Genomic DNA, 22,913 nt, shown 5'->3' on the forward strand with positions numbered 1-22,913 from the left:
AAGTGACACCATGTGATTCTGAGGCCCCAGCATTAAAGGCCGTGCAGCTCCCCCATCCCAGGTTGACTGGACACTTACTCTCAGGGCCAAGCAAGAACAAGAGAAGTCCAACGACCCTGAGGCCCCCACACCCAGAGCGGGTCCTGGCTCAGACAACCCTTCACCCAGCCCAATCTAGGCAACCAACGAGTGAATGAAGATACCCCTCAGTCTTTCACATCTTCCCAGCTGAGGCCACTTGTATACCATGGAGACAAGCCTATTCTAATTTCTGATCCATGTAATTAAATATCAACCTCTTGTGCCACCATATTTTGGGGTGATTTATTGTTCAGTACTCTTGCCTGGAAAATCCTATGGACGGAGGAGCCTGGTAGGCTGCAGTCCATGGGGTCGCGAAGAGTTGAACATGACTGAGCGACTTCACTTTCACTTTTCATTTTCATGCATTGGAGAAGGAAATGGCAACCCACTCCAGTGTTCTTGCCTGGAGAATCCCAGGGACAGGGGAGCCTGGTGGGCTGCCGTCTATGGGGTCGCACAGAGTCGGACACGACTGAAGCGACTTAGCAGCAGCAGCAGCATTGTTCAGTAACAGATGATGAGGCCCAAGTACCATGTCTCTAAACCTGGGATTCTGGAAAACTTAATTATACAGACTGAATGCCGTAACTCAGGAGGAGATGGGGAAGGGGGCTGGGGTGGCTATGCAACAAGTCCACTAGGAGTTGTTGATAAACGAAGAGGCAAAGTTGGACTCACGTAAGAGTTGTCTGGAGTAGAATTAGCAGGAGAGGAGAGATAGACAAAAAGAGACATCTTTTTTACTTTATTGTAATTCTGGACTGATCTTTCAAATAATTTTTTTTAATAAAAAGAAATTGATAGAGAAACAAGGACTGACTAATGTGATTTCAATAGATGGCTTTATTCAAAGATTTTCGTGTTGCCTGGAAAGAAAGTGAAAGTCACTCAGTCATGTCCTACTTTTTGCAACCCCATGGACTATACACAGTCCATGGAAATCTCCAGGCCAGAATACTGGAGTGGGTAGCCTATCCCTTCTCCAGAGGATCATCCCGACCCAGGAATCAAACTGGGGTCTCCTGCATTGCAGGTGGATTCTTTACCAACTGAGCTATCAGTGAAGCCCTGTCTCACAGGACTGTGGTCAATGTTATGTGCCAGCCTGGATGGGAGGGGGGTTTGAGGAAGAATGGATACATGCATATGATGGCTGAGTCCCTTCACTGCTCACCTGAAACTACCACAACTTTGTTAATCGGCTAGACCCCAATCCAAAATGGTTTTGATATTTTAAAATATTTTAATTAAAATAAAATAAAATTATAAGATTTCTGTGTTGAAATTTGCCAATGTTGGAGGTGATATTTTGTCTCATTTAGTTTCAATGTTTCTCCAGCATTTTGTCTTCCGGTTACCCCAATGTTCTTTGGGGTCCTATGGGGCGAGCTACCAAGAACAAAGGCCCAAGTGGCCACTTTGAGTTGCAGTGTGCTTTTGCAACTGAAATACTGCGTGTCCTTAGAAGGACTCAGATGTCAAGGAAGAGCCTTGGGCCGAGAGGAGGAAATGAGGACGCACCAGTGTGATGTGTGTGCATGCGTGCGGAGTCGCTTCAGTCATGTCCAAGTCTTCGCGACCCCATAGATCACAGCCTGCCAGGCTCCTCTGTTCATGGGATTCTCCAGGCAAGAATACTGGGCCAGGTTGCCATTTCTTTCTCCAGGGGATCTTCCCGACCTAGGGATCTAACCCGCATCACCTGTGTCTGCTGCACTGCCTGTGGATTCTTTACTGCTGAGCCCCTGGGTGAACCCTAGTGTGATCCTTAAACCTGGGCAAGTCATGTTATCAAGTCCAGGCCTCAGTCTGGTCTTTCGCAAATTGGACTCAGTGATCCAAGTTCCCTTTTCTAACATTTTGGAGAGAAAAAAGTTAATATTTATTTATTCTATGTTAGTATTTAATACTTTTGCTAGGCCCTCTATTTAGGTTATTTTATTTACTCTTCCAAAAAAAAAAAAAAAAATTCCTAAGAACCAGTGTCCCCATTTTGCCTATTGGGAAACCAAGGCCAAGTGGGATGAAGGTTTCAGTCACTGGGAGGTGGAGGGAATGGAATTCTAGAATCAACAGGGCCACCCCCAGGGGACGCTCCCTCCCTTTCTGCCCCCACAGTGGTTCCCACACCTTGTGCCCAGAGGCTTCAAGAGTCTAGTTCTGCAGTTGGTTCTAATCCTCCGTAGTTAACAGGGAAGGTTCTAACTACATTCTTTTCTACTGTCATCAGCTACTTAAAGTGGCAAGAAACAATAGCCTCTTTCTCTGCTCTCCTGGAAGGGTGGCTCTTGGACCCTTGCTCAGTCTCTGAGTGACAACCAGAGCAGACTTTCCAGCCTGACTGCCCCCAGGGGCCCTGGGCAAGTCTAGAGGGATCCTGCCACCCAGCTCTTCCCCGCAGAACTGTTAAGTGGTGTGAGCTTCTACTTACCCCATAAAGAGAGTCCCGCAACCCTAGTATATTTGGCATATATTTGATCAATTACAGGACTCAGAAAAGCATATCATGACCCTTTTGACAAAATATTAGGGACTCCTCTTGATAAACAAACCCATTCTCTATAGCCAGAACGCCCCTTATCCAGATGCCTCACACCTGAGATCTCTTCTCCCACACCTGTCACTGATGTCTGAATCCTGAAACAATCACCAAATGCTGACCAAGTCCCACTGCAGGGGACCCTGAGGGGGTCATCGAGAACTGTAATATCTAAGGATGTAGCTACAGAGGGGTTACATTCATAGGCTTTGCCTCTCTTCCTGTGAAGAGTTGTGGGGTCTACTTCCCCTTCCCTTGACCCAAGGCTGGCCCCTGTGATTGCCTTTGACCAACAGAACACAGTGGAAGAGTGACCTTGCCCATCTCCTCTTCAAGGTGGACCTTAAGAGAGATGCAGCTTCCACTTTTGTGCCTCTTTGAAGCCCTGACTGGAAGAATTCTGACTACCCTGGGACCACCATGCCATAAGGAAGCTCAAGCTAGCCCTGCCAAACTGCAGGGCTGAGCCCTGCCAGCATTCTTGACCCACGGAATCATGAGCAATACAATAGCTATTGTTCTAAACCACTAAATTGCGATGCTGTTGGTTAAGCAGAAACATAGATAAGCGAAAGAATGTAAGAGGATTAGAGCACCAAACCCATGGGGTTCAGACGACATACAGTGTCATTGAGCAATTGAGTCAGAATGGCTAGTAAGTCTGCACAGGAGACCTGAAGGTTTGTAAGAGGAGATGGAGTTGGATGCATGCAAGGACAGGGTGTCGGGGAGGAAATTCTACAAGATCCAGCTACTCCACAGGCCTCTGGGAAAATGTCCTGAACACCCACCAGACTCCTCTTTTATTTTCACTTCAGCAGCCTGACTGCACAGCAAACCATTAACCCTGGGGCATCAGCCTGAATTTGACCCAAAGTAGCCCATTATACGGAGAAGGCAATGGCACCCCACTCCAGTACTCTTGCCTGGAAAATCCCATGGACAGAGGAGCCTGGTGGGCTTCAGTCCATGGGGTCACGAAGAGTCGGATACGGCTGAGCGACTTCACTTTCACTTTTCACTTTCATGCATTGGAGAAGGAAATGGCAACCCACTCCAGTGTTCTCGCCTGGAGAATCCCAGGGATGGGAGAGCCTGGTAGGCTGCTGTCTATGAGGTCACACAGAATTGGACACAACTGAAGCAACTTAGCAGCAGCAGCAGCAGCAGCCCATTATAAATAGGAGATATCTCCAGAGTCCTGTTTTATCTCTCCAATTCCTATGAATTTCATATTGCATTCCATACTTTATTCATCTATATCTTAACATTAAAAAATGTTTGAAATTTCTTAGCAGTTAAGTTACCTCAACCACTTCAAGGAAAATAGATACTCCAGGGAAAGGGGTCACAATGAGACAGGAGACTGTGTAGACCCAAAACACACGTGCACCCCGAGGGGGGCATCAGCCTCACTCTCCCTCTGTGGCCACAGACTTTGGGGTTTTCCTTTCAAGATCTAGTCACACATCCTTAGCAGCCATATCTAGCCTCTGGCATCCCCCCATCCTGTTTCATTCCCAGCTTGAAGCTCCCCCTAGGTTCACAAGGGGCCCAGCTCATAAGAGAACCTGCTGACTCCCTTCAGATGTGGATTAAAAATGACAGTCACCCGACACTTTTGTTCTTCTTTCTCTGATCCAGGTTCCAGGTCAGCCACCAGTAGAGTGTTTGGAAAGCAACCTGAGGTGATTCTCAGCCTTTCCAACACGCTCAAATGCTCCCCCAAACTTCTTTTTCTTAGAGAATTCACACACACACACCCACACACACACACACACACTCACGTCTATAGCCTGTGTAGATACGTTGACACTTGGAAGCAATAGAGAGGAAAGCTTTTATTATTGTTTGCCATTTGAAAATGATTATCCAGCAGGATGATGTGTATTGAAGGAGACAACCCACAGTTAGCATCCCGGGGAGCACTCCCTCCCTAACCTGGGTGAGCCTGCACCACCTCCCGGCTTCTCCACTGGGGACTGCCTAGTGCCAGACTTGGATGCCGACCAACACAAATTAAAGGAATAAACGGCCTCCTAGACGGGACGCGGGGATGCAGCAGAGTGAGAATGCTGAGAATTTTAAAGGGCTCATCACCTCAGTAGGAGAAAAAATAAGCCTCAGAAGGAGCAGCTACTCCAACAGATGGTCACCTTCTCCAGTTCAGAAGGTCTCTGGTTCTGGGTTACCCGGTGATTACAGAGGCAATCTCTCCTGTGCCCACATCCCTCCTCCCCGCCTTCCCCCTGCCCTGCCCTGCCCAGGGCCTCCAGTCCTCCCTACAGCAAATCCTCTCTCCTCTTGGGTCCTTTCTGGAAATACAGTCAAGCCCTGTTTAAATCATGAGGCTCTAAGATGGCACTCTGTGCGAGAACACAGCTAACCAACTTGTGTTCAAAAGTGGATCTAGAGGTGGCCAGGGTTTAATGGTATCTGTTTGGGGTGATGAGAATGCAGCAGTCATACAATGTGGAGAGTGGACTAAACGCCCCTGAATGGTTCACTTTAAAAATGGTTCATTCGAGGCCTTCCCTAGTGGCCCAGTGGTTAAGAATCCATCTGCCAATGCAGAAGACATGGGTTCAAGCCCTGGTCCAGGAAGATCCCACATGCCAAAGGGCAACTAAGCCTCCACACCACAACTACTGAACTCCCCATGCCACAACTAGAGAGTCGAGCTCCACAATGAAAGATCCTGTATGACATATTTGCACACTGTAACTAAGACCCAACATGGCCAGATAAATACATATTTTTTAGAGAAAGTTTCATTTTATGCCATGTGAATTTCACCCCAAGTTGGAAAAAAAAAAAGTGATCTCACAAGAAAAAGTAAATCCTTCTAGAATTCTATTAACCAGCCCATATTCAACATTATATGATTGTTCCTAGTTCCTTGCAGGACAGGACTTGAGAGGCTCCTAGTGCAGAGAGAAGGTAAAATCAGTGAGCTGCCCGGTAGGCTAAAATTAACTGACCCTCCACGATCTGGATTTGGCAAGTGGCTAAACTTCTCTCCTGTTCCTCCTTCGTGAGCTCAAACGTGTCTTATGAGCCTCTTGAGAAGAGCTCATAAAAGCAATGATAGACTCAGGCCAAATCTTGGGGGGCAGGCTGTATGTTTGACCTCCTAATAACTTCATTTCTTTCTCAGCCCCCAGCCAGCCATCTCCAAGAAGCCCCCACATCAGGCAATGCAGAATTTTTCTTTATATATGATTTTAATCTTCAACAGCTCTGGCTGGTTCAAAATAAAGAGAAGGGAAGATACTGGGAGTGTGTCCCCTGCAAATTTTAAAAAAGAAAATGAAAGCAGTCTTGTATTCCAACAAGTCCTTGTGATACTCAGAAAAGAATCCTTCTGGTCAAAGAATATTTTTATTTCGTGTGTCTATATAAATAGGCTTTTTTTTTTTTAATAGAAAGCACATCACTAGGGTCTAAAACAAACGTGGTTTTGATTGAACCAGACTTACATTTATATCTGAAGCTCGTTGGCTAACAATAGAACTGGTTTTCCCATTTGCCAACATCAATGTTGACCTGTTTTCACCTACATTTTATAGACGTCAGGAAAAGAAACTGTGTGCTAGTCAGGGGCGTACCCTGGCCTTTCTCAGCCACACTCACTTGCATTTTTTGCAGCTCCTTTAAATTCCCCTTGTCACAAAAACTAACAATAAGGTCAAGTATTTCAGAAAGAAATATTGAATTATTATCCAACTTTGTCAAACAGCCAAGAGCCTACGAAAGCTAACCACGAACTGCAGAAGGGCGGATTAACCTCAGGCCTCCCAGCCCTGCCTCCATTGCTCGGGGAAGGATTTTTGGCACCAGGGGGGCACTGGGAGGGTTGGGGGGAATGGGAGCTGGACGGCTCACAATCACGTCCCAGCGTCCGTCTCTGGGGAGTGTCTTGTTGCTCTCGTTTGCTGCTGCAAAAGAGCCAGCTTTGATTTTTTTTGGAGAAGGTTCCAGGCACCCTAACATCTCAGTCATGCCAATACCACGAGGCTGCCCAGCTCTCCTGATCCCCTGGCCGTATCCCTGTCCATCAAGGCTAATTTCTATGACAACATAAACTTCACTGTGTCGCCAATAAACTCAAACCCAATGGAACTTGATGCAGCCAGGACGGAGAATGACAGACGGGCAAGATGTCAGGGCTGGAAATAGAACTCGTTCCGCCAGCCAGTGGTTTGGGAGGGGTACAGAAGGATTTATGTGTGTGTGCATGTGTTTTATTTGCTTTAATAAGTCTAATAAAGTTCCATTAATCAATAAACCGCCTCTTGCAGAGACAGGAATAAAATGCAAGGCCCCCTGATGTGAGCTTCAGGTAGAACCAGGACTCTCTCCCTCATTTTCACTCCAGCCCGCAGTGGCTAAGAACACGGGTCCCCTATCACCTCAAGGCATCTGGGCAGGGTTCTGGGGCAAGAGGGAGAGAGAAAGAAGAATGAGGGTTGGCTGTCAACGGGGCAAGGCAGGGATTAGCCTATAGGAAAGCAGCAGCTCCAGGAGATGTCAAAAAAACCACCCCAAGCAACTTTCCTGCCCTTTGAGCTGGGTATGTGACTTTGGAAGTGAGGTTTCAGTGGTTCCAAAAAAAATCTTTCTTGAAATGCAAATACACTGACTCCTCAAAGGTGAGTGTCGGGATATTTTCGCCTTATAAAAGAAGAGATCCACAGTGCAGGGGTAAATGGTGTGGGCTCACGAGAGACACAGGGTCCATGGGGGTCCTTCAGGGGCATGGCAGGCCTCCAAAGGAGGGGTCTGGAGGGGTAGGTAGAGAAGATCCCAAAATCCTGCTTTAAAATTTTACATAGGGTCAGTCGTGGGCATAACTCGCGTGACATTCTTTGAATAGGTCTCATCCAGAGCATAAACGTGTCCCAACCATTTATACTTGTCACTCTACTGAACGCTGAAAGGTCTCAGGTGCCAGATCATCTCTCACTTTCTCATCAAGACTCCAGTCCAGGACTTCCTTGGCGGTCTAGTGGTTAAGACTCTGTGCTTCCAATGCAGGGGGCCCAGGTTCAATCACTGGTCGGGGAACTAAGATTCTTCATGCCCTGGCATGGCCCAAAAAGTAAAAGACTTCAATCCACTTGGTAGCAGAGGTTGAACAATCAATTTTATCTGAGCAATCAGATAAAGCATATCTACACTTGGTCCTGAAATTTAGATACTTTGTGCTGTCATCCCTCGACGTTTCTTACAGTGGTGTTTCTTTTGTTAAACATCAAGATCACACATTTTTATCTTCATGCTGTATATTTTGATAACATGGGTCTTTAATTATTCTGGTATTGAACATGGTTTCTGAAGTGAGACTCGTATCACACAGAGATTCTGATACTGCTCACCCAACCACTTCACTCGAAAGCCTCTGAGAAGTCCTCTTTCCTGTCCTATATATGGATATGTGATCTAGAACACTACAGATCGCCACAAGCCTGGGATGGCCATATCACCCTTTTTTTCCTTCTGGAGAGCCGTGGGGGCCTGCCTGGTCCCGGGTACCACACTGCAAGTTGGACGTGGGGCTAACACTCAAGCTCGGCAGCAGACCCAGGACAGCAAGGAATTAATTACTCATTCTTCCAGATCCAGCTCAAATGTCATCTTCCTATCGCTCCCAGGGGCTGCTGCCTGTATAGGGTTCCTCTGCCCTTGGTTCTCTACCATTAAGAAGGGGGCGACAGAGGAGGAGATGGTTGCATGGCATCACCGACTCAATGGACATGAGTTTGAGCAAACTCTAGGAGATAGTGAAGGACAGGGAAGCTTAGTGAGTGAAAGTTGCTCAGTCGTATCGTACTCTTTGCAACCCCAAGGACTATACAGTCCATGGAATTCTCCAGACCAGAATACTGGAGTGGGGAGACTTTCCCTTCTCCAGGGGATATTCCCAACCCAGGGATAAAACCCAGGTCTCCCACATTGCAGGCAGATTCTTTACCAGCTGAGCCACAAGGGAAGTCCAAGAATACTGGAGTGGGTAGACTACCCTTTCTCCAGCAGATCTTCCCAACCCAGAAATCGAACCAGGGTCTTCTGCATTGCAGGTGGATTCTTAACCAATTGAGATATCAGGGAAGCCCAATAGGGCTTAGCATGCTGCAGTTCATGGGGTTGCAAAGATTTGGACACAACTTTGCAACCAAACAGCAACAAGCCTTGGTTCACAGCTCTCTTGTGGCACTGCTGTGCCATGTTGTCACTTACAGGCTTACTTTTCTGTCTCTCTGAGTAAATGGTGAATTTTTGGGGGGCACAGAGTATGTCTCATTCACTGTCCTTTCCATCATTTCTAGTGAGTGTTCAATCAGTGTTTATTGAATGAACGGCCCCTCCCTCCAAGCCAGATGAGAGTCGGGGATTGTGAAGCAAAACAATGAGAACTGTTCTCTCAAGCAAGGGATAGGGCAAAGCTACAGATTTTCCCTCTTCTTAGCCCTCGACTTCCTTCTGCCCTGTAAATGGTTTTGCACTTGTGTCTCACAATCACGAGACATAACAAGGCAGTGTCTATCATTAAACAAGCATTAGATGATTAATCACATTCTAAGTTTTGTCTAAAAACACTACACCTGGTACCTGTGTCTCCCATCTTTGCACCACTAGCATGGTTTTCTGCTTACATCTTTAAAATTGAAGATATGTGTTGGTTGTAATGTAACTCAGACAGTAAGCAGATAAAAGGTAACATTGAGATGAAAAATCTGTCTTTTTTCAAGATTAGCTGTCATGTACCATTTCTTCAGATGGCTAGGATATCATGTGAATGAAATCCAGAATGTGGCCTCCTGTCTATAGTCAGAGCATGAAACAGCAAATAGAAAGACCTTGGATCACAGCAAGGTCATGACATCTACCTTTAGTACTGAGGACAAGCGGACCTCTTGTCCACTAAGGGACAATCAGTTTGAAGCATGTTGCCAACAGACGGATCACCTTTGTTCAGGAAGGAATGACATTCATCCTCTTACACCAAATTTCTCACTAGGTCAGACCTGGTATCTTTACCTATAATTTTAATGAAGTCATGTATAATGGGTCTTTTTCAATAAGGTTAGCTGGAAAAGATCCTGATGTTGGGAAAGATTGAAGGCAGAAGGAGAAAAGGGTGGCAGAGAATGAGATGGTTAGATAGGATCACGGACTCAATGGACATGAATCTGAGCAATCTCTAGGGGATAGTGACAGATAGGGGAGAGTGGCACGCTGCAGTCCATGTGGTCACAAAGAGTTGGACACTACTTAGCGACTGAACAACAGCTGGAGTATAGTATGGAATTCGTATGTTGGAAATTAATTCACATAAGAAATTTTTAACAGAATCAGTGTAAGTTAATAACAAATGGAAATAGGTTCATAAAAAGTAAAAAAGTAAACGAATGCTTAATGAAAGGATAACGCAGAAGATGCTACTCTCATAAAGGAAGGAAATGCCCCTTCCAGGGAATGAGCTTGAGAACTGCTTAGAAATAGATTCCAACCCTTGACGTCCCCTCATCCATCTACAGCGTGATCCTGCAAAAGTGATTTGACCTCTCTGGGATTTCATTTCCTAATCCTCTACAAAAGGGCCACTTTGGCCAATTCTGTGAGGAACAGTGGACCTCGTTATCTCTCTTAATGCTAGGCAGACCCTAGCTGCCTCTTAAAACTCCCCACAATTTCTCCATTCTGAAAGCCACTCCACATCTATAGATAGGTAAGAGTTGCTGCATGGAACCTTAGCAGACCATCTGGAAGATAATATATCATTGCCTACACTTCAGGAGAAGGTCAAGAGAGGTTAAGTGGCTTGTTCAAGGTCACACGTTTGGTTAGTAGGGATCTGGAACTCGGATCTTTTTTGCCACTTACTGCTTTCCCCTTTCTTTTGTTTATTATTATTATTATTTATTTATTTGGCTGTGCTGCAGGGCACATGGGATCTTAGTTCCCTGACCAGGGATTGAACCGGTGCCCCTTGCAGCAGAAGTGCAGAATCCATACCACTGGACCACCAGGGAAGTCCCTCCACTTCCCCCTTTCAATACCTCGCTCAGCCCCTTCATGCAGCTGCATGACTGTGACAACAGGAAAGAGAAAATGGAAGAGCAGATTTCCCCCTCTGATTATATGAAAATCATCCACTTTTTCAACACCAACCCTCCCATATATTATGGTGGAAATGAAAGGCTTGTATGACTAAATATAGATGTTGAGTATCTTACAAATACTTGAGTATTTTAGGAAGTGGGAAATGAAATTGGCTGTAAGCAGAAATCAAAACTATCTAAATTCTCTCTAGAAACGAATCATTAACTTTTTAATCTCTGTTTTCGGCCACGTTAAACATTCATGAATTTGCTTAAATAGAGAATGGCATGACAAACATCTCTTACTGGGATGGATGAATTGAACAGAGATGCTTGCCAACATGCTTTTTAATGGTGGTGAGCCTTCCACTATATTGCTCTGCTTATAGTAGATGTTCAAGAAATATTTCCAGAAAGAAAAAGAAAATAAGGCAGAGAGAATGAGAGGGAAAGAGGTCGTTCTATTCTCTGGGAATTCGGGACAATGGGATATTAATTCCATATAAAATAGATGTAAGGAAATAGTCTGTAAAATGCTTTAAGACAGTTGGAGAGAAACCTACTTATTCAGTTAAAGAGATTTAGATGATTTAGGGCAGAAAACACTGAGATTCCATTCCCAGGCTCCTCCAGGCCCCTGTACAAGTACTCAAAGCCATGTACACATCAGGTATCCCAACTCAGACCTGCGGCCTCCAAGATCAGTTCCGCCTCTTAGTGATGCCAGTTCAGAAACGGGGGACCTGGGTGCTGCCCCTTTGTCAGGTGGCGAGAAGGACCCCAGAGCCACTCTTGGAAAGGCAAGAGTTGAAGTTGACAGGAATTTCTTGGTCTGGGCCTTTCTCTTGTTAAATGAGGCCAATGCTGCCAAATTCGGTTCATTAATACCTTTTTCAGCAGCAACATTAACATGAAACTCAACACACCTAAATGGAAGACCTTGGAAGAGATCACATATTGAGGGTTGAGGTTGGGGCAGAGTCAACATTTCTGTTTTGAATGTGCCCATGCATTTTAAATTTATCCTTTATGCTATGTGATGTCTCTGAGTTCCTTCAGGGAAGAGGCCATGATAAGCCAATTGCCAAAGTTAGCCATGATGTTCAGTAGAAAATTAGTCTATAAAATAAGTTTAAAAAGATTACTTTGAAAGAGCAACATTTTTTTAAATGTCCAAAGAATATTTTTAAAAAAGCATTCCACTTGGGGCTCTAGCTGTATTGAGAGTCAAACTATTTGGAATCTTTATAGACACATTTTAAGAGAATCAATGTAGTCATTCAGTTCAGTTCAGTTCAGTCGCTCAGTTGTGTCTGACTCTTTGTGACCCCATGAATCGCAGCTCGCCAGGCCTCCCTGTCCATCACCAACTCCTGGAGTTCACTCAGACTCACGTCCATAGAGTCAGTGATGCCATCCAGCCATCTCATCCTCTGTCGTCCAGGCATAACAATAATGCTTGTGCATGCTCAGTTGCTTCAGTCATCTCTGACTCTTTGCAACCCCGTGGACTGTAGCCCACCACGCTCCTCTGTCCGTGGGATTATCCAGGCAAAAATACTGGAGTGGATTGCCATGTCCTACTCCAGGGGATCTTCCCAACCCAGGGATTAAATCCTCATCTCTTGCATTGCAGGTGGATTCTTTACCCACTGAGCCAAAAAGAATCTGCTTGCCAGTACAGGAGACATAAAAGATGTAGTTTCGATCCCCGGGTCAGGAAGATCCCCTGGAGTAGGAAAAGGCAACCCACTTCAGTATTCTTACATGTAAAATTCCATGGACAGAGGAGCCTGGAGGGCTACAGTCCATGGGGCACAAAGAGTAACTATAATAGAATCCATCTATTTTATATTTATTATGCTACAGACACTTTGCTAGGCTTCCTTGTATCTCATTAAGTCATTTACTTTCTCCACTGATGATAAAGGAGAGTGTGTCTAAAGTTTTAGCTTAGGGACATAGTCTTTAGAATCATACAGATCTAGGCTTGAGTCTTAATGGCTGTGTAACTTGGGCAAGTCTAAACCTGCTTCCTCATCAGTAAAATGGGGATAAAAACAGTACTACCTTCTTCCTAGGTTGCTGGGAAGATTGAGATAGTCTCATGAAACATTCAGCCAAGTGCCAAGGGCATAGTCAAGTGTGTGATGAAAATTAAATGTTGTAAGTATTCTTATTTGATCAGGTTATCAGTACCAAATATGACTTTTCCCCAAAAGGAAATTAAAACAATGGCCTCAGTGCCATCCCAAGAGTGGAAAGAGGTAAACCATCTTCTGTCTCCATTGCCTTCTCCCTGGAATGGTCATGCTAGTGAGGTCTGGGCCTAACAACCTTCAAAGACAGCTATGGAGGAAGAAAACAGTGAGAAAACAGTAGCTAGGGTGTCCTGTCTGCATTGCAGGGAAGGGAGCAGCAACCAGGAAAAGGAAGTACCAGGGCTTAGGAGGATGATGGGGACAAAGAAGAAAAGCCGTAAGGAGGACTTTGTTGGTGGTATTTAGTGGCTCAGTCATGTCTGACTCTTTACTACTCCACGGACTGTAGTCTGCCAGGCTCCTCTGTCCATGGAATTCTCCAGGCAAGGACACTGGAGTGGGTAGCCATTCCCTTCTCCAGGGGATCTTCCCGACCCAGGGATTGAACCTGTATCTCCTGCACTGGCAGGCAGATTCTTTACCACTGAGCCACCAGGGAAGTCCCAGGAGAACTCTGGGGACCTGATTACCAGTATGAACCTCTCTACCTGCTCCTAACATCCATTCCTTCTCTCACTCCTGCAGACTTTGGGCACAAAGCCCCAAGGAGAGGCAGTCAGGGAGCACCAGGCACCCTTACTGTCCGGGAAAGAATGCCTGGGTGGCGAGAGCCGGCCTCAGTGTGCAGCCAGGTCAATGTCTGCTGTGGTCAGCCCAGCCCTGCAGAGCCCCACAGCGGTTCTGGCAGCTCCCTGGGAAAGAAGAAAGCAGCATCTTCCATGTGTGGCAGACCCTAAAACAAAATAAGAACTGCAAGATTTGATGGACTCTGACAGGGGGAAGAAGAGAGCGAAAAAGATGGAACAAAGATGCCATTTTAAAATCATTGGCTCAGGTTCAGGATTTCACTATTTTCTATGGCAAGGAACAAGTAAAACAAAAAAAATCCCTCCTGTTGATGAGTTGTTGTTTTTTATTTTTTTACAGTCAGTGAAAGCCGGAGGGCACAGGGCTTCCGATTTTTCCCTCTCGGGGGACCTGGGAGCCGGTGCTCTGGAGAACTCAGGAAAGGGCAGGATGGCCAGAAGGCAGCAAGGCCCCCAGCAGGCAGCACGAGTGCAGGAGGCACCGGGGCAGGAGGACACTCTGTGTTTTCAACTCAGATTCTGTGATCTTTCTGCCAAACGGGGGTTTACAAAGCGAAAACCTCCAGAGCATTCTCATAGTTTCTGGCTTATTCGCCTGGTGTTCATCTTAACAGGAATCAGCTGCTTGCCTTCTCACTTCTCCAGCATGTTGCCGGGGAGAATTTAGCATCTGGTCTGGCTATTATTAAAAACAAGAACATCCTGCTCCCTTGGGAGAACAGCACCACTGGCAAGAAATGGACAGAGATATTTGCATTCAGGATTCCAGGGCTGGTTTCGGTTCAATATCTGCTCTCCCCAACCCACCCCCCGCCCCCATCCCAGGCTTTCATTTTGAAATTTCCCCATGCATCTGTCATTCGCATCGTGGTCTCCTCTTGCCTGAAACAGAGAGACAGAGCATAATTTTTCCTTTCACTGGGAGGCAAGAATCGCTGGAGTTGTTCAAATACTGCCCGGCTCCTTCAGTGTGATAAAGTTGAACTACCAGAGGAAAATTTCTTTTTTTTTTTTTTTTTTACAACTGCGGAAATGAAAAAGTAAACAAGACTGGGGCTGCATGGGTATTCAGACTCCAGCTTTTTTGTTGTTGTTTTCATCTTTTGCTTTTTATTTTAAGCATTGGGCTACAAGCCTGAAGGAACCGTATAATATGAAAAACCCTGAGAGGTTTTATTAGCCAATAAAAAAAAAAAAAAAAAACTGAGTTCCTATTAACCACTTAACTCCTTGCTAAAGTTCCGCCTTGCATCCCTCCTGGATCCTTCCCTCCTTTGGATGCTCGAGAAGAGTGAAAGTCAGTCCAGAAGTCTCTCCTCCACAGTTTGAGTTCTCAGTGTGCCCCAGAAGTTGTGGTAGAGAATTACAGTCAGTAATAATCTCTGCCTTTCTCATCTGTAAAACCACTAATAAGATCTTGATAAGGAGTTGGATTTTCTACACCCTCATAGCCACACCCAGAAAGACTCTTGGGGCACACGGCTAAAAAGGAGAAAGGTCACTGTGATTTTCAAGATTTCAATATTAAATGACTGTGAGGGAAAAAGAGAATCGGGCTAAGACATTCCTGGGGTCTGTCACAAGTCCCACAAAAGGTTCCTCTCGTTTTAGGGCAGAAGAATAGAGAGAAACTCACAGAGAAACAGAAAGTGAAACTGGCCAGAGTTGCTGCACTGTCAGAGATGGAAGCAGTTATTAAGAAATAAATGAATAAATGACCTAATTTAAGAAGGAAAGGATGCCCAAGGAGCTTTAAATCATAAAGCCATTGTATGAAGGCCCTCACGATTACACACATCACATGGTTTTGTGTGTTGGCCTTTTGCTATTTTTAAATAATACACTTGCACTTTTTACACCAAAGCATCGTCTGATTGTGTTTTGGGAGTTGCTGGTACCCTCATCTCTCAAAACCCAGCTCCGGCTCTGCCACTGTACCCTATATCTCCTGACTCCATGGATCCTACTCCATCTTCCTCCCTGCACTGGTTTACCCTGGGACTTTGGGCTCTCAGAGAGAAATGCCGTAAGGCAGTAGGAGAACAGGGCCACACGAGACCTGGCTGCAATTCTATGTTCTGACCTCTTCGGTGTAGTGAAGACAAAACTTGTTCTTGAGGGGCTTGTGTGGAAGTTCTTTAGCTTGTCCCTGGCCCTCCCCAGCCCCCATTTTTTTCTAGCATTCTGCTAGATGCTCTTGGTTTCTCCATAAGGATGGTATCTCTGGGGGGAGCGGGGGTGGGGGGGCAGGGGTGGTATTTCTCCCTTCCTATTGGCTGTGGAGTGACACAGAACCGGGAACAAGGCATGGCAATCACGAAGTGAGCTACCCTTGTGATGCTAAGACATAAAATAGGTTTTTCAGAAAACCCCACTGAGTGGTCAGACATCATCGCAACAAGATCATAAAAAAAAACAAAATTAAAGTAAGTTTTAGTAAACGTTTAGTGGGTTTCTAGAAACTTGATCTTTCTGCTTTCCAACTGGTTGAGCATGTCTGTCAGGACAGCAGGGCCGGTTGAATCACGGAACGCTTGTGAATAAAAATGCTTTACAAAAATGAATAATAGCCCTTCTTAGTCATCCGCATCACTGTGCTCCTCACATCTCAGGGAGGCGGCTGGTGTCCCCGGTCCCTTCTAAATAACCTATTTGAGGAAGAATAATTGCTTGTGGGAGGAAGGTGTGCTTTTTTTTTTTTTGCAGAATTTGCAGGAGAAAGAACATCTGAGGCAAATAAATGCTGTGTCAAGGGGCATCTGTGTGTGCACCGAGCCTCATCTTTCCCTGAGAGGTTGCTCTGGTACCTCTTCCCATCCCTTCCCCCTTCTCCCTCCCTCTCCCTCCCTTCAGGCGTGCATGTACCCGTCATACACACACACCCAACACACACACACACACACACACACACCCCGCTTAGTGTATTACCCGTTACATCTGCAGTGGATCTTAGGCTAAATTTTGATGAATTATTATTTTTTTTTAATTTCATTTTCAAAGCCTCACAATTGAATGGCTACTGCTATGAAGCCCTGGGGGAGCTACAAAAAAAGGCTGGTAAGGAGCAAGGAAATGCCCTTGTCTTTGCTCAGAGCTCATAATTTAAATAAGGACCTATCCATGTATTGGTTACTACCTGGCCTTCCTTCAGCATCTTCTCCAGGCCCGAGGAGAGAGCCCAGGAAGGAAGAGCAGAGGTGGTGGAGAAGGGATGGAAGTGGCCAGGTGACCCAGGGCAAGGGAGAAGCCAGCTGCCCTGCCACCCCACATTCTCTGCACCAACACCCGGAGACCTCAGGTGGTGCAGACCTTCCCATGAAGGATCCTTCCCAGGCCCTTTCAGCTGACTTGAGGAGCTAATGCATGAGTCTGCCTGGGGTCTCACAGGGCAGCTAGCTGGCCTGCGCTCACTGAGACAGAGGTGGTCAGTTGACTTCCCCCAGAAAAACTCAAGAGACTACAAAATAGCAATCTTATCACAAACCACCCCACAACCAAAAAAAAAAAACCCTTGTTTCCTAGGGCACATCTCTAAACTAGCTTTAAATGATTGCGACAGACACTGAAACTGGATTGTGCCCCCATTAACCTGATCATCTAGGTAGGGTTGTTTGCTTACATCAGACCAGCCGGTACCTCCATTTCTGCCCTGGCTCTTGGCTGGGTCAGTGCATTTAACCACCCGCTTCCAAAGGGGTTGAAAAATCAGCTCGTGAAGATCTGCGGGCCCCGCCCTCCCAGTGAACGAGGAGCGCTTCCTCTACCTCCTTCCTGGCCTTTCCAGACTGTTCTCAAATCCCATAAATATAAACATGTGGCTCTTCAACCGCATCTGCAGATAATAACTTCAGGGGGCTTCCTGTTTACATGGCAATACCCATTTCCCAGCCAAATAAACTCTGCAACAGAGAGCTGAGGTGTTTATAGGGCCGGTCTCGGCTGGGATTGAGTTAACAGGAAACACCCACTCTCTAAGAAATGTCTGATGATTCAATATTTGGGGGGCAGGGGGCACGAAGGGTCAAAAACACTGGAGAAATTGCTTTCTTCTTCCGCCGGTCGTTTCCAGTGAGAAACAGAGAGCCCTGATGAACGCAGCCAAGCCGGCCAGTCCCAGCAAAGCCCCACAGCTGTGCTGATCAAGGGCTATGCGGCCCATGAAGCGGGGAGGAGGGAGGAAGTTTAGAAGGGAGAGCCAGCAGCCGCCTCCCGACACATGCAGACCTCAGGGTGCCATCAGGTGAGGTGATGAGAGAGGGTGATGGGCCTGCCTCCCTAGGAAGTCCCTAGGTGTCCTGCCTGATTCTCCTGTTTGAATAAGCAATGTCTTCTTACACTGGTTCTGTACAGAAAGCCTAAGAAGTTGGAGGCTTTGGCCCAATGGTTCTCAATCGGGGCCATTTTGCGCCCCACCCCGGCCTTGCCCGGCCCAGGGGACATGTGACAACGTCTGGAGACATTTTTCACCATCAGGACTGGGTAGCTGCTCGTGGTATATGGCCGGTAGAAGCCAGGGATGCTGCTAAACATCCTTCATTGCACAGAACAGCTCCCCGCACACACGCCAAAGAATTATCCAGCCTGAAAGGTCAATAGCACCAAAGTCTAGCCCAGCACCTTTCCATAAACCAAGAAGCTGAGACCCCCGAGGAGGACAGTGATGCACCCTAAACCCTGCTGCCACTGGACAAGGCTGGAATGGCCAAGAGAGCCACCATGCCCACCTCCCATGCAATGCCTTTTAAAGTCACACAGATGTTTAACTTACAAGGATAAATAAATATGCATCCTCAAAGAGTCACAAACAAGTTCCCCTGCCTAAGTTCACCCCAAGTGCTTTTAGGATGTCTCCTAGGCTTAGAAATGAGCAGTTGCTAAGCTCTTTTAGAAAACAGAGCCAAAGAGGTAAGAATGAGCAGATCTGAAAGGTAGCCTCTAATTTGTAGTGTGACGTGGGCCCCTAGCCAGTGGTCATGCTCATAGGTACGGTTTCTTTGTCCCTCCCTAAAAGTGTGATAAGCCAAGGCATACAGACAGCACAGGACAGAAAGAAAGCAACCATGCTAACCCAGGCCCTCGACCTTCTTGCAGAGGAGGGACTTGCCAAAAATAAACAGCGGCCCAGAATAAAAGTCTCACAACTAGTAGAATTTTTCTGAAGCTAGAGCTCCCCAGGCCAAGGTCCGTTTTTACTCATCCTTGTCTTTGGTTGACTTTCTTTTTAGGAACCCCAAAGAGGTGTGAAGAGGAAAATAGATCGCCCCTTTATGGGTGGTGGCCCTTGTGATTACAGTCAAGGGTTCACTGCTGGCCCTATACATGTGCCTGGAGATGAGAATCATGGAACCATCGAGGCTGCTGTCTTTCCATCCTGACTGCTCCCCTGGTTGGAATAAGGGGCTTTACCCAAGAGTGGGGTGAGCACGCCTTCCTTCAGACAACAGTCTGATAAGGAAGTGAGTGCACTCCTAGATTCTTCACCCACCCATCTCTGTGTCAATCGCTCAGTCGTGTCCAACTCTGTGACTTTATGGACTATAGCTTGCCAGGCTCCTCTATCCATAGGATTCTCCAGGCAAGAATACTGGAGTGGGTAGCCATTCCCTTCTCCAGGGGATCTTCCAGACCCAGGGGTTGAACCTAGGTCCAAAGCAGAATCCAGCGCTTACCAAGATGCTTTTCCTCTCACCAATAATATAGGATCTCTGCTCTCATCCAGCCCTGGCAAGTCCTATGACCAATAAGTGCCCAGGTGTAGACAGGAGCAGGCGTCAGACAAGAGAAGAAGCCGCGGATGAGAAAAAACCCAGTGTACACACATAACAAAACCAAAAAAGCCATTTTATTGAAAATTAAATTCAAACTTCAAATTAATATTACAATCATGAGAAAAATGCCAAATAATTCAATTTACAGTTGCAACATACAATACAAATAGTCCCTTTGAAGTTAAGAGTAAACTCATCCACAATCATGACCTGTGGCACAAAGCAGAATTTGTACAATATGTGCACGAAAGCAAGTCTTGGGCAACAGCGATTGAAAAAAAAATAAAAATTGAAAGCTTGTATTTACACAAAATGCTACAAATATTTTTGTTCCACAGAAATCTAAGAATGGTAAAGCATATCCAAAAAAATGGAATTTTATTCAGAATACCTAAGAAATGACTGTAAGTTATGGTTTTGGCTGATAATATTTCAAAGTACTGCATGAAAAGGCAAACAGTTATTTGTAAACATGAAGTAAACAAACATCTAAAAACTTCTCACATAGAAAATACGTTTCAAAGGCATTATCTTTTTTAAGAACAACAAATTCAAGGTTTGGAAAAAGTCATCTTTTATTTATTTATTATGGTTCCTTCGTATGTCATAGGTATAATTATTGTTTTTGCTAATGCTTTGTGTTTTCACGTATTCCCCTAGACTCTGAGTCAGTCGCTTTCCTGGGAATGGAGGGAACTCTGAGCCAGCACACCCATCTCCTCCCCTCTGATTCCACAATGAATGGGGCCTAATGGTGTGCAGTTCTCTGCTCACTTTTAAAAGGTCCTGGTCGGGGTAGGACGGCCTGAAGAGTGAACCACAGCTAATCTGTTGAATCTTTGAGTTCTAAACTGGATGCCATTTCACAAAAAATCTAAAAATCTTTGGAACCTAATCTGGAACTCTGACACAGGTTAAAACAGGTTTTTTAATGTTGTTTTGGTCTTTAAAAAAGTGGCCGTATTGATGACGTTGTAAACCATGTCATTTTAACCTGAAGAAAGTACAGTGCTGGCTAGTTCATGGTTCCATAGTAGCAGTAAGGCTTTGTTTTAATCTTGAAATCACAAATCATGCACGTGACTCAGTGCAAATTAAGGACTTGTTGTTTTGTTTTGTTTTTAAAAAGCAAAATTTAATCCCCAGGCTGAAAAAGGGCCAAATTTGATCTAAGAAATGTAAATTGCCCCATTGAAATGGTTAGAGTGAAGAGAGAAGGAAGAAGTGCTTGAATTTTTCCCAAGAAAAAAAAACTTTTAAAGTGTTTCTGGGTTGCTGCCTGCAGCCATTACTAACATTTCAACACAAAAGCGTCCCTCAAGTCACTTAGTATGTGTACTGTAAACTTAAAAAAGCCCTTTTAACATTAAAAAAGAATGTACAGATATAGTACCTTTTTTATTAAATAGGGTACAGCTGGCACTGGAGATAACATTTTTATGTCAATTAATTAAGATTGAAATGTGTAACCAGACACTGGCTTTTTTAAGTGCTGCTGAAACAAACACACATATTTTACACTTAAAAATAAATGGATGGTGGTGTGCTTCAAGCCACCACACACAAACAATAAATAGTATCCATTACTACTTCCATCTTTAGGAATAGAAAAGTGGCTTATTTATCTAGGCATACTTGGTATACAACATTTAGAAGGCAAAGTGTCTTGGTTTGGTTTGGTTTGGTTTGGTGCTCCCCTTGATTTTTATTAGGGGGAGTCAGGGTGAATTCCCAGGTGAGAAGCACAGGTCCAATGCCCCTTGAGCTGTCCCGAGACGTTTGGTGGGTCTATGAAGTGGGCTGGAGGATGACCAGGGAGCGAGGGGCTTCTGGGGGCTGGAGACAAATCTCTAACAGGTTCTGCCTAGGGCGGGGGGCTGGAGAGGGGCAGAGACTTTGAATGAAAGAGCCCTGACCTGTGGGGGAGGCGGGTGGGGATCTGCCTGGTGGTGTCATGACGCGGTCCTGGCTTGGATCAAGGACCAGGAGAGCTCAGAGTACATCCGACAGGAGGGCTTCAGCTCAAGTTCACACGCAGTAGTAGACACCAGATTCCACCTAGCCTTGCCTTCCTGACACCCTCCATGGTGAGAAATACAATGAGTATCAGAGGCTGTGTATGGGTCCCCACAGCCTGTGTGTTCTCAGATCAGCTGCCTGTTGGAACCTGCCTGCTCCTTCAGATGACCCTGCTCTCAGAAGACAATGACTTAATTCTGCTCCTTTAAATGCAAATTCTGTGGAGAGCTGCCAGTGGGGCCCAGGCTAAGGCAGATTTGGGTTCCCCTGACTTACTGTCTGGGTAAGGCGGGTTGGGTAAGACTCCCTGGCACAGTTCTGTTCTCCCGTACCTTGCGTATCGTGACTGATCCTTCAGCTACGTGTGTGGCTTTAAGCTAACTGCGTCTTCAGCGTGAAGCCTGGCAATTTTAAGTTTTGCTTTAACTATGAAACCACAGAACGCCATTCTGCAGTTCAAGGATTCACTTGTGCTTGTCTTTTAATATGACGAGAGTCATCACTATTTCAAAGAAATTAGGAAACCACATCACTCCAGCATTTTATGCTGATAAAGGGCAACGTAAGTGATAAAGGACTCAGGGTTGCTTTTTAAATCTCTAATTATTGCTATTTTTTAAAAAAAGGCAAAGCTGTGTTAGAGGCAAATCAAAGATCTGAAAAGAACGAAACATATCAGTTCCTTCATACATTGCAAAAACAAGCTACATCTAAAATATTTGGAGATGGAAGTATTTTTAAAAAATCACATTGTGCCTGGATGAACTGAAATTGCTTAGCAATATTTCAGATATGGCTCTAGCCCACTGAAGAAATTTGTTATTTAATAAAGAGCACTTTTAGAGACCGAAGTCAACATATCAATACACTAAGAAATGTTTCAAGGGTCCAAATGTCATTAAATAATTATAAATATATCTTTAAAGTTATATGACCATTCACGTTAGCAAGTTACCTCAGATTTTACACATATTCATAATTTAAAAAAAAAAAGAAGACAAATAACACACAGCGAAACGCAAACACTATCTCTACCATTATGGCTATAATAAGGTATTGCCATTTTCAGTTTTGCATAACAGGAGAAGGAGTGGGTTGGAGGGGGCAGGTGGTTCGGGATCGGATTTCCTTTTGGTTCAATGGGAAAAGGAAAAAAGAAGTATGAAAAAGTGAAATAAAATAATCTATCCTGATCAGTATTTTTTTGAAGTCACTTTCTTAAAGTAGGAAAAAAAAATAATAATAAAAACAACTGAACCAAACAGTTCAAATGAGTACTTGCAGAAAGTATGAAAGCAAAAGTTTGGAACAGTTACTCTGAATGGATGGCAGGGGAGTGGAAGCATTCCTTTCTGCCTCTTTTCCCTTCGCAGGCACCTGGACCGGCTTTGTAAGCAGGTCTGCCCAGGGCACTGGTCCACATGTTGCGGCGCCATGAACCGTGAGGACGTGTGGTTTCAAAACACAGGGAGGAAGCGGCTTTGCTCTTCCTCCCGGACTTGGAGTCCACCTCTCTGAACTGGCATCTGAACAGATGATTGAGGATAAGA

At 45.3% G+C, this 22,913-nt stretch overlaps 1 long non-coding RNA gene across 2 annotated transcripts; it reads left to right on the top strand.

The window, feature by feature from the left end:
• Positions 1-17,686: 17,686 nt before the first annotated feature.
• Positions 17,687-20,141, top strand: LOC129645841 (uncharacterized). Of its 2 annotated transcripts, none has more exons than XR_008711522.1 (3): positions 17,687-17,816; positions 18,802-19,032; positions 20,005-20,141. It is a non-coding gene; the product is annotated as an uncharacterized LOC129645841 (long non-coding RNA). The 2 variants fall into 2 exon arrangements; XR_008711521.1 differs by lacking the exon at positions 20,005-20,141 and adding an exon at positions 19,277-19,400.
• Positions 20,142-22,913: the final 2,772 nt, after the last annotated feature.

Source organism: Bubalus kerabau, chromosome 3 (genome assembly GCF_029407905.1).
Source record: "Bubalus kerabau isolate K-KA32 ecotype Philippines breed swamp buffalo chromosome 3, PCC_UOA_SB_1v2, whole genome shotgun sequence".
NCBI lineage: Eukaryota > Metazoa > Chordata > Mammalia > Artiodactyla > Bovidae > Bubalus > Bubalus kerabau.